The following is an 11,828-nucleotide window of genomic DNA, read 5'->3' as shown; positions in this document are numbered from 1 at the left end:
TCCTTGAACCTGATTCTTCCTCCCTCAGCCGCCTGAATAACTGGTATCACAGGAATGTGCCCCTGTGCCTGGTTCTTGTTTTAAAGTGACATAATAATTGCAGATATTTATAGGGTACAGCATGTGTACTGTCCACAGCTAGGGCACTGGTATAGATCGCTGAGAGACCAAAGAGAGTACACACCACGGCATGTGAGACAAGAGGTTTATTGAAAAACACCTACAGGGAAGGCCCGGGGGCAGCAGGCTGGACGGAGAGGCTCCCCCCTCACAGTGCCTTGTCCAGGGGTCAATGGCTGGAAGAGTGGCACTTGTCCTCACAGTGCCCTCCATTCCGCACCAGTTACCGTGGGGACAGAGGTTTTTGTAAGTTGGGCTACAGAAGCAGTGACATCACTAGCTTAGCTTGCTCTGTCCCATTGCATGACCAGCAACCCAAGGAGCCTGGCAGGTAGGCAAGAGAGCCGCTTTCTACCCATGACACTACCTTGCCCCATTCCCAGCATATGTGAGAGAAAACCGGTGTCCTTGGGGAGAATATTTACCTAACATTCTGGCTCAGATCCACTCTCATTGTTCCCTTGACTTGGCCAAGTTCCTGGGGATGGAGAGGAGCATTTCAGGTACATGGTTTTTACCGTCCTTCTTTTCTTCAAGGATGATACCGCGAGACATTTCAGCACATGTATGCAATGTGTAATGACCATATCAGGGTGATTGCCACGGCCATCCCCCAAACCTTTATCATTTCTCTGTGTAGGGAACATGCAAAATCCTCTCTACTAGCTGTTTGGCCCTAAGGACGCAGGTGGAGTTTTGGTCAGGAGCGCAGCTACTCCTGTACTCTCAGCTGAAGAAGTCCTCTGGTCTTCCCGTATGGGGACGTTGGTCCTCTTCACTGAGTGCAGCTTCAGGAGGGACACACGTGGAGCGTGAGGGGGCAAGGGGCACACACCCAGCAGCCAGAGCAGCCGAATCAGCTGGCGATCCATGGGCTGACAGGTGCCGTGGCCAGCTCACCTCCCATCCCTGCTACATTTTGAAATATATCATTATCCAGATGTGGTGGCTCACACCTGTAATCCTAGCAACTCAGGAGGGTCTCAAGTTCAAGACTCACTTGGGCAAGGTAGCGAGAACTTGTCTCAAAACTGAAAATAAAAAGGGCTGGGGATGTGGTTTAGTGGTTGAGGGCCCCTGGGTTCAATCTCCAGTACCATAGTTACTCTACTGTGCTACGAACTTTAGAAGTGACTCGCCCTCTCCGGCTACACCCGGTCCCCTTCACCGTCCTCTCTTCATGCTCCTGCCCCACCCCTTCCTTTCTCACAGCGTATTCTTTCTCACTGAATTCTGGAACTTTCTCTCAAATACTTATACTTTTTTTTTAGCCAGGATCCCATACTTTGCACCGGCTGGTCTCAAACTCCTGGGCTCAAATGATCTCCTGCTTCAGCCTCTCAGGTAGCTGGGAGGACAGGTGTACCACCATGCTCAGCCTTTCTCCCCTCGCTCTTTCCTTCTTTCTTCCTTTTTACACATCTTTCTAGGGAATCACACCAATGGACTATGCTCAAGAGATAAAGCCAGCTTGTTTTCCCAGTGTTACTTCATAGTGGACTCCATCTTGATTTTTAACACATTGATTAGGCATCCCTAAGTGTCTTAACCTTCAAGACTTTGGACTTTGTCTTTTATTATAAGTTAACAAAATCCCAACGGCTCCCTAAGATATGATGGTATTTTCTTCCTGCTCATGAGTGCAGAAGGAACCTCCCTCCTGTTCCTGTCTCCTTGACTCACTCTGCCCTGTAAATGTTGTTCCTTAAACAAAACAAGTTGGTTCCACCCCCAGGGCCTTTGCCCCTGCTGTTCTCTTTGCCTAGACTCTCTCCTGGTCATCTTAACACAGGCTGCTGCAGATATCCCAAGGCTCAGAGTGCATGTCAGCTCAGAGGCCCTCCCTAAGTCTTTATGCAACATCCTCGCAGTAGCCATTGTGACATTCTTCGAGTGCTTCTGGTTCTTTCCTCCTTCAGCATTTCAGAGACTGTACCTGTCTGTCCTGTGGATGTTGGGTATAGTCATGTGACTCGCTTTAGCCAACAATATGAAGAGAATTGACCTGTAGTGTTTCTAGGCAAAAGCTCTAGAAGGCGGTTAGCCTGCTGCCAGATTTCCCCTTCCGCTGCTTCAGTAATGATCCAATCCCCTGAGGATGCGTCTCCCTGTGCCAGGGCCCACGAGTGACAGCACTGCACAATGGACATGGAACTTGAGCTAAGAATAAAATTCACTGTAAAGGAAAGTGAGGCTTGGTGGCTTTTTTTAAAAAAAATTTAAGACCTTTATTAATAGGTGCTTGCAGTTTGTTGACTTTTTTTGAAAAAAATCAAGTTGTAAACTTTTATTACAAATTAAAAATGAAGTTCTTAAAAATCTCAACTTGACCAGATATGAAACAATTTAAAAACCTTTAAAGGCGTATTGAGAAAAACCAGGCTTTTTTAAAAAACACGTTTGTCATTACCAAAAAGAGACGTCTTTAGGTAAAAATAATAAAAACCCCATGCTGCATAGATAATGCAGATAGTTCTAGTTATCTGGTCAATGGGAAAAAAGTAAGTACTTAAGGTCTTCAGCTCCAATCTTTTGTTCATTTCTTATTGCTGGAATTTCATATTCATTTCTTCTTGTTGGATGTCTAAACCGGATGATGGTAGAGATGGTAAGCCGGCATTTACTCAGCCCCGCCCTGCTCAGCCTCGGGAGCGGACAAATTCTCAGCTGGTGGATCGGCTGCTTTTGTCTCTTTGCCATCTTGTGCTTTAGGGTTTTCTGGGCGTCTGCGATGGTAATTGAAGTTGCGGCGGTACCGACGTTGAGGTGGCTGCTGACCTTGGGTCTCATCTCCTTGATTTTCCTTATCCTCTTCATTGCCATCCTCTCTAGGCTGTCTTTGGCGAGGAGGGCCCCTGCGGAATCGTGGTCTATAACCCCGATACATATTCTGTCTCACTGGTCTACCTTGTTCTCCTGCACCCTGGTTGTCAGCACCCTCCATCACTTCTCCCTGCACAGGAGGGTTGGAATACTGTGGTGGATGCCCATAGGGTCTCCGCATGTAGTAAGGTGGGAACCTTGGCCTGCGGTAGGGCCAGCGTTGTTGGGCCTGGCCTTCGGGAGCACTCTCCGATCCCTCATTCTTTCCCCCACTCTCACTGTTCTGATAATTCTGCTGGTAATTGCGTGGAGGACCCCTACCACGTGGATAGCGTCTATAATGGGTTCGGTCTGCAGCATATTTACTGCCTTGAACTGGAACTCCACCAGGGCCTGTAACATTTGCTGCCTCCGCACCCTTTTCTCCTTCAACAACATCAAACTCCACAGTCTCTCCATCTGCTACACTCCGAAGGTACTTCCTGGGGTTATTCTTCTTTATGGCAGTCTGGTGTACAAATATACCTTCCTTGGTGTCATTCCTGTTGATGAAACCATATCCGTTTCTTACATTGAACCATTTTACTGTTCCCAAAACCTTCGCTGCGATGACCTTCTTGTCCCCGCCGGCAGGCGCCGCTCCCTGCGTCGCTGCCCGTGGTGCCGGGCTGGGTGTCGGCAGCGCTGAGGGCGGGGGCGGCGGGCGGCTGCTGGGTCTCGGCCTCGCTGCTCCTGGTTGCGGTGATGGTGACTGGGGCCGGCTGCGGCAGCTGCGGCTCCTCCCGGGGTGTGATGGTAACTAGGCCGGCGGCGGCGGTGGGGCTGCTCAGGGCTCTCTGGGGTCCGCTCTCCGCTCCCGCTACCGATCGAACTAGCGAGAATCTTGGTGGCTTTTTAAAAATGGTGTTTTGATGAGTTTGGGAGTTCCTAAAAAAAACTTAGCATTAACAGGTGACCCAAAATTCTATCCTAGAACCCCAGATAATTGAAAACATACATCCAGGCTGGGCACAGTAGCACATGCTTGTAATCCCAGCAGCCCAGGAGGTTGAGGCAGGAGGATCACAAGTTTGAGGCCAGCCTCAGCAACTTAGTGAGGACCTGAGCAACTTAGGTCAAAATGAAAAATTTAAAAAGTTAGGGATATAGATCAGTAGTAAAGTGCCCCTGAGTTCAATCCCTAGTAGCCATACCCCACCAAAAAAAAAAAAAAAAAAAAAAGAATCAAAGATCAAATGAGCATGGTAAGGGAGCAGGCTGTGGGTGAAAGTTGGGATGGATTTATGGGTAGGTGAAGCAGATCTCTGAAGCCTCCAACACTGTTGTCCTTCCAGGATCTCAGGGGACTTGCTCATTCTTGGGCAAGACTTTCATGATTTTCACACCGAACTGGATCTCATCCCTTGTCAATCACTTAGGAATGAAGGCAGGAAGGCAGCCTGGATCTGGCCCATCTATTAAGTATGTAACAAAGCTGCAGCTCACAGGGCCCCAGTATGACGCAGGGAAATGCCCGGTGCTCCTGGGACCATCTGGTGCTCTGACAAGTAGGAGGGGGGTCATTCTGGGGAGGAGGAGATCTCTCATCTGTAGGTGGATGAGTGGCCCCAGCATTGCTGAAGGAGTGGCAGTTCTGGGAGTTTTATTTTCTCAGGAACGCTACCCAAAACTTTTGAGGGCCGATGTGTTTCTTTAGAAACAAACAAACAAAAAATTTGCCTTAGTTCTTGGTTCGTCTTTTTACCAGTGTCTTTTATTCATTTGAGCTTCCCACTCCAACTGGAGTGACTGTGCTCCTGTGGTGTGAAGAGTCGTTAGCCAGAGGAATCAGCCACTTATTTCTGCACAACAAATCACCTAAGCTTACAGTGACTGTGGGTGAGGAATCCAGGACCGTGGAGCTGCAGGACCTACTCGGGACCCAGGAGGTCACAGCCGACCTGTTAGGAGGGGCTGCGTGATCTGAAGGCCCACGAGGGCTGTGGGGGTACTTTCAAGATGGTGCCTCAGGGGGCTTTGGCAGAGGCCTTCTTACTGGTTATTGTCAAAGGGCCTCCATTCCTCATGAGGCCCCTCAGATCCTCAGAATGTGGAACTAACTTCTTCCAGAGTGTAATTCAAGAAAGCAAGCAAGGTGACAGCCAGTCTTTATATATATATATATAAAATATTTATTTTATAAACAAATAACATATAAATAAATATATAAATAAAAACAAATATAAACATAAATATATTATATAAATAAATTTATATATATATATATATATATATATATATATATATATATATATACACACACACACACACACACACACACACATATAGTACTGAGGATTGAACACAGGGGTGAGTTACACTCCTGACCTTTTTTATTTTTTATTTTGAGACAGAGTCTCCTAAATTGCCCAGGCTAGCCTTGACCTTGTGATCCTCCTGCTTCAGCCTCCCTAGTCACTGGGATTACAGGTGTGTGCCACTGTGCCTGGCTCAAACCTCATCATATTCTTTAGAAATAAGTCACTAAGTACAGTCTCCAGTAGCAATGGGAATTAAGTTCTCCCTCTTGGAGGGAGGAAATCAAAGAATCTGAAGACATATCTTGAAACCACTATACTAGATGTTGGAAATGTAAAAGGCAAAAAACAACATTAAGTATTACAGAGGTAGCAATTGCATTACAATTGCAATTAGTATTATGGAGGAAGGAGGCTGTAATTATTAAAACTCAGAAGTTTACAGAGAAGGGAGCTGGGGGCATAATATAGCGGGGTGGCTTAGCATACAGGAGACCCTGGTTCAAACCGTGACACACACACAAACACATTATATATATATATATATATATATATATATATATATATATATATATATATATTTTTTTTTTTTTTTTTTTTTTTTTTTTTTTTTTTGCAGAAAAGGCCCCATGCAGCAGAAGCTCAGATTTACAAAGAGGTACCAGCCATCTGGTGCTTACGTCTGAGTCCGGGAAGCTCCTGTGAGCGGGGACCCAAACAGCTGCGGAGGATGCTCTACTTCACCCTTGCTCGTCCTCGAGAGGGTTCAGAGAACCTCTTCTGTGAGAGTTCTACAAAGAAACAAAAGTCCCTGCAAGTTGGAATAAATTGCCACTTCAAGGGAGAAATGCTGCGGAAGTGATGCTCAGAGCATGTCAGTCAAAGGAACAAGTGCCTGCTGCCTCCAAGTCGCCAGCCTCTTGCTAGCGCCCCCTGCAGGCAGGTCCTAGCAAGCCGGCAGTAGGCAAAGTGCAAAGGTGGTTTGCGGAGGCCTGCCCCGCCCCTGCCCCAGCCCCAGCCCAGGCCCTGTCCCAGCCCTAAGAAGCAAGGTAGAGGACAGCTGGTTTGAAGTTGAGAGGAGCTTAATAACTTTATTTTTAAATTTTAGTTTTGCAGTGCTGAGAATCAAAAGCAGGGCCTCTTGCATGCTAGACAGACGCTCTACCATTGAGCTACACCTCATCCCCTAACATACTTTATTAATTTGAAAAAATTAGATGAAGCTACACAAAATCAAAGAACAAAATATGATCCCCAATACTGTTTTGTAGTTTCCCTACCCAGGGGCAATCATTGTTTTGTGAGTGTGAGTATGTGGTACTGGGAATTGAACCCAGGGGTGCTCTACCCTCTTAGCTACATTCCACACTTGTTCTTTTTTATTTTTAGATACAGTTTTGCAAAGCTGCTGAGGCTGACCTCAAACTTTCAATCTCCTGCCTCAGCCTCCTGAGTCTCTGGGATTATAGGCACACACCACCACACCCAGCCAGAGGCTATGACTCTCACTAATAACCTGTTGAACATCTTTCCCGAAGTGTCCTTATTTTATAAATGAGAAAATTGGCACAGAGAAGCTGGGAGTTACTAACAGACACACAGCAAGGGATAGAAGCAGGGTTTAATCCAAGGCTGTCCCCGCTCCAAAGCCCATTCTTTTAACCATTATGGATCATGCTTACATACATGAATTATAGTTGGTGTTGTATGTACATAGCTTCCTGTAAATTCTTTCTTATTTACAATCATGCTTTTACATCTGTCCATACTCATAGGACATACTCTTAGGGCCAGGGAGTGAAGACTTCAGCACAGGAATGGGGGAGACACGTGATTCACCCCTTCCTGCTCCCTACCAAAGCATCACCCACATCGTGAACAATCAAAAAGCTTTACTTTAAAGACACATTCAAAACAGCCTCATGGGGATGTGATGCACACATCACATGGGAGGCTGAGGCAGGAAGATAGAAATTTTCCAATTACCCTGGACAACTTAAATAGTCTCTGTTTCAAAATAACAAAACCAGTGTAGTGGTGCACACCTATAATCCCCGCCACTCAGAGCTGAGGCAGGAGGATTGCAAGTACAAGGCCAATCTGAGGAACTTAGCAAGGCCCTGCACAACTTGTCTCTAAATAAAAAGTAAACAAAGGGGGGGCACATGAGGATGTGGCTCAGTGGTTAAGCACCCATGGTTCAATCCCCAATAACAAGAGAAAGAGAGAGAGAAGGAAAGGAAGGAGGAGGGAGAGGGATAAAGGATGTCGCTCAATGGTAGAGCGCCCCTGGGTTCAACCCCCAGGACTACAAACAACAAAATTTCCCATTAGGACTTAACACATTTTATTATCTGTTCTTCTAATGTAGACATTCAGGTTCATCTACTTCACAAAGTTTTTTTTTATAGCTCTTAAATATCCCAGAAATTATTCTAAGTGCTTTGTGAGTTTTCATCTTTTCAATGTAAAATGTGTTCCCAGAGACCCAGTGTGAGGATTTCTATAGAAATGAAATATTTTAGCTGCACCAGATGTTTTTAAAGCATAAATTCTTAAAAGTAAAATTTCTGGGGGCTGGGGATGTGGCTCAAGCAGTAGCGCTCTTGCCTGGCATGCGCAGGGTGCTGGATTCCATCCTCAGCACCACATACAATTAAAAAATAAAGATGTTGTGTCCACCAAAAACTAAAAAATAAATATTAAATTAAAAATTTCTCTCTGTCTCTCTCTCTCTCTCTCTCTTAAAAAAAAGTAAAATTTCTGGGTCAAAGAGTATGCCCATGTTAGTGTTCTTATTATATTTTGCTAAATTGCCTCTAAAGAAAATATTCTATAGATTTATATTCCCACCACAATTATAAGAGATTGCCCATTTCCTCCACACCTTCACCAACATTGCATATTAATATCAATGTCTCAAAAAGTACATTAATGCTCTCGCTCGCTCTCTCTCTCTCTCTTTCTGTGTGTGTGTGTGTATGGCTGGGGATTGAACCCAGGGCCTCATGCATGCCAGGCAAGCACTCTACCACTGATCTACATGTGCTGCCCTTTTTTTTTTTTTTTAAGAGAATTTTTTAATATTTATTTTTTTAGTTTTTGGCGGACACAACATCTTTGTTTGTATGTGGTGCTGAGGATCGAACCTGGGCCGCACGCATGCCAGGCGAGCGTGCTACCGCTTGAGCCACATCCCCAGCCCCAATGTGCTGCCCTTTTAAAAATTTTATTTTAAGATAGGGTCTGGTTAAATTGCCCAGATGGGCTTCAAAGTTGCCTGTAATCCCAGTTACCGAGACAGGAGGATCACTTGAGCCCACAAGTTAGACACCAGCTGGGCAACATAGAGAGCCTATCTCAAAAAAAAGAAAACATAAGTTTTAGTTCATGAACTGATGGTGGATAAATAGAACATGGTATATGCATATGAAGAAATATTATTTGGCAATAAAAGGAAAGAAAGTTCTGATGCACAACCCAGGAGGGATGAACCTGAAAGCATCACTGTAGGTGAGAGAAGCCCATCCATCACAAAAGGCCACGCGTTGCATGAGTCCATTCATATGAAGCGGGCAGCGCAGGTGAACCCCTAGAGGCAGGAAGTGGGTGAGTGGCTGCCAAGGATCAGCAGGAGCGGGGAGAAAAGGAGTCACTGGCACAGGGTCTCTTTAAGTGGTGATGAGAATGTCCGAGAACTAGGCTGTGATCACGGTGGCATGACTCTGTGCACACAAGTGTGTGGACTGCACAAAGTGTGCATCACATCCCCATGAGGCTGTTTTGAATGTGTCTTTATTTTATTTTTTTTTTAAGTATTTTTTATTTTTTAGTTATCGGCAGACACAACATCTTTGTTTGTATGGGGTGCTGAGGATCGAACCCGGGCCGCAGGCATGCCAGGTTAGCGCGCTACCGCTTGAGCCACATCCCCAGCCCTTGAATGTGTCTTTAAAGTAAAGCTTTTTGATCGTTCACGATGTGGGTGATGCTTTGGTAGGGAGCAGGAAGGGGTGAATCATGTGTCTCCCCCATTCCTGTGCTGAAGTCTTCACTCCCTAGACCTCAGGGCGCTGTATTTAAATACCCCAGGGGAGGTACTTGGAGAGGTCATTCAGCTGGATGGAGGCTGTCAGTGTGAACCCTAATTCCATACAGCTGGGGTGTGAGAAGAGGACTGTGGGACTCAGGCACACACAGGAGTCGGCAGAAGACGCAGAGAGAAGACGCCACTTACAGTGACAGGAGAAGGAAGGTCTCAGAGGGAAGCAGCCCTGTCTGCACCTTGGACTTCCACCCTCCAGAACTTTTGCTGAGGTCACTCCTTCATAGTGTTTTGCTATGGCAGCCCCGCAAACTAACACACAAACTGAACCATTTCCAGGGCCGGCGGGCAGCCTCGGTGGACAATCCCCAGTGGAGCCCAGGCTGGCTGCAGCCTGCAGGCTCCGATGTCAGCAGCAGGGTGTTGACCAGGGGGATTTGGAGACATTTTTGGTTGTCACAGCGGGTGAGGGATGCCACTGATGTCTGGTGGGTGGAGGCTGGGGGATGCTGCTGAACACCCTAATCAACCACACAGGACGGTCCCCACTAGACCCAAATGTCATCGTAGTGCCAAGACTGAGAACTTTTTTGACATGAAGGGAAAAAATGTCTTGGTATCTCCGAATTAGCATCAGGCCTTGATTTTGTGGCCCTTAAATGAGGTATTAAACAAAAAAGTGGTTGGATCTGATTTGCATTTTTAAAAATCTGCTCCTGCGTAGAGGAGAAGGAAGTAGAAGGCAGAGACTGAGAGGACCATGGTGTCATGATTACTGCCACATGCAGGGGAGAAGGATCTCAGTCGGGGGGGGGGGGAGCATCCTCGTATTTCATAATAATGCATGTTCACTGAACGGTAATAGTTGACATTATCAGGTGTTTCTATGTGCCAAGTGCTCTTTCCAAACTTGTAGTCCTCTAACAACTCAAGACCCGAGTTTCATTCTATCGCCTTCTGTGTGTGTGTGTTTCTAGACTTGAACCCAGGAGCCTCTACCACGGAGTTACATTCCCAGCTCTATTTTACATCTTGCTAAATTGTGCTAGCTGGCCTTGAACTTGCAATCCTTCTGCCTTGGCCTCCACGGTCACTGGGATTACAACCGTGTGCCACCAGTCCCAGTTTATTCTGTTGCCATTGTACAGGAGGGAAAACGAAGGCCCAAAACTAATTTGCCCAATGTCACAGCTAATAAGAGGTGGAGCCAGGATTTGAACCCAGGAAGCCGTGCCATCAACCTCCCTGCTAAACTGCCTTGATATCAAATCACCAATAAACACCATCATTGTGCCAGGCAGCAAAATCATATTTGGAGCCAAAGCAGACCAAGCACTGGTTCTCATGTTGCGGACAATCTGGCGGGGGAGCCCCTCAGTCAGCTCGCTACAAATGGAAGCAGAATTGCAACTGCAGCTGCTGCTCCAAAGGAGAATCGCATCAATCATGACCATAAAAGCCTTTTATTAAAAGGAGATAGAGTCAGGGTGAGAAAGGAAAAGAAGGGAGAAGGGGAGGGTTTGACTCAGCGGTTGGAGGTGAGAAGGAGTTGAACCAAGGAGAGGCTTCTAGGCCTTGTAGGAAGGGGTTTAACTTATCCTAATAAAACTTGGGAAGCCACATGAGGATTTTTAACAGTGCATGGGGCAGGGGAAGCACCTGATTGGATGCAGGGAGCCGCGCCCTGTATGAAGTTCATTACTATGAGAGGTCGAGGAGAGAAATTGAGTTGCCAGAAGTTGCAAGAGACGACATTGGCAGGGTATGGTGATGACAAGGGACAGAGGGGAGGGAGCACAGAGGCAGAAGAGAAATCAAGGATGCATGCCCCTGGAAGGGTGTTGTCTTCCCTTGAGCTGCAGGAGAGAGAAAGCAGTCAGACCGGACCGGACCAGTATTGAGGAGGTAGGAGGGATAGTTCCTGGAAATGGATTCACTATCAGGAGATATAAAGGAGAGAGTGGCATTGAGTGTTCAGTGGCATAACTTGATGCAACTGCACCTTCAAAAGCAGTTTTCTCTGTCCACATGTGGTTGTGTAAATTAATTAAGATTAAAATTAGGACTGGCATGTAGCTCAGTGGTGGAGCAGCTGTCTAGCACACACAAGGCCCTGGGGTCAATCTGCTCTACAAAAGAAAAAAATTAGAATGAAACCTTCAGTTTCTCCTATAGCTATGTTACAAGTGGTCAATAGCTGCATGTGGCTAGTGGCTACCAAGTGGGGCACACAGATGGACGGTGTTGCTCTTCATCCTTTATTCATGGAGTCTATTCATCCCCCTCCTTGCCTTTTCCCCTGCCTCTGGTACTGGGGATTGAACCCAGGAGCACTTTACACTGAGCTGCATCCCCAGCCCTTTTTAGTTTTTAGTTTGAGACAGGGTCTTGCTAAGTTGCTGAGTCTGGCCTTGAACTTGCAATCCTCCTGCCTCAGCCTCCTGAGCTGCTGGGATTACAGGCGTGGCCACCGCATCCTGCTCCGTCCTTGCCTTCAGTCCTGTGTGATGTGACTGTCCTGGATTCCGAAGTGTTCCAAGCTG

The 11,828-nt window shown here is 46.5% G+C and overlaps 1 pseudogene; it reads right to left on the bottom strand.

Moving 5' to 3' along the window:
• Positions 1 to 2,337: 2,337 nt before the first annotated feature.
• LOC114101402 (Y-box-binding protein 1 pseudogene) overlaps positions 2,338 to 11,828 on the bottom strand; it is a 12,721-nt pseudogene continuing 3,230 nt past the window's right edge.

This window comes from Marmota flaviventris, chromosome 2 (genome assembly GCF_047511675.1).
Source record: "Marmota flaviventris isolate mMarFla1 chromosome 2, mMarFla1.hap1, whole genome shotgun sequence".
Lineage (NCBI taxonomy): Eukaryota > Metazoa > Chordata > Mammalia > Rodentia > Sciuridae > Marmota > Marmota flaviventris.
This window is presented reverse-complemented; position numbering and strand designations above follow the sequence as displayed.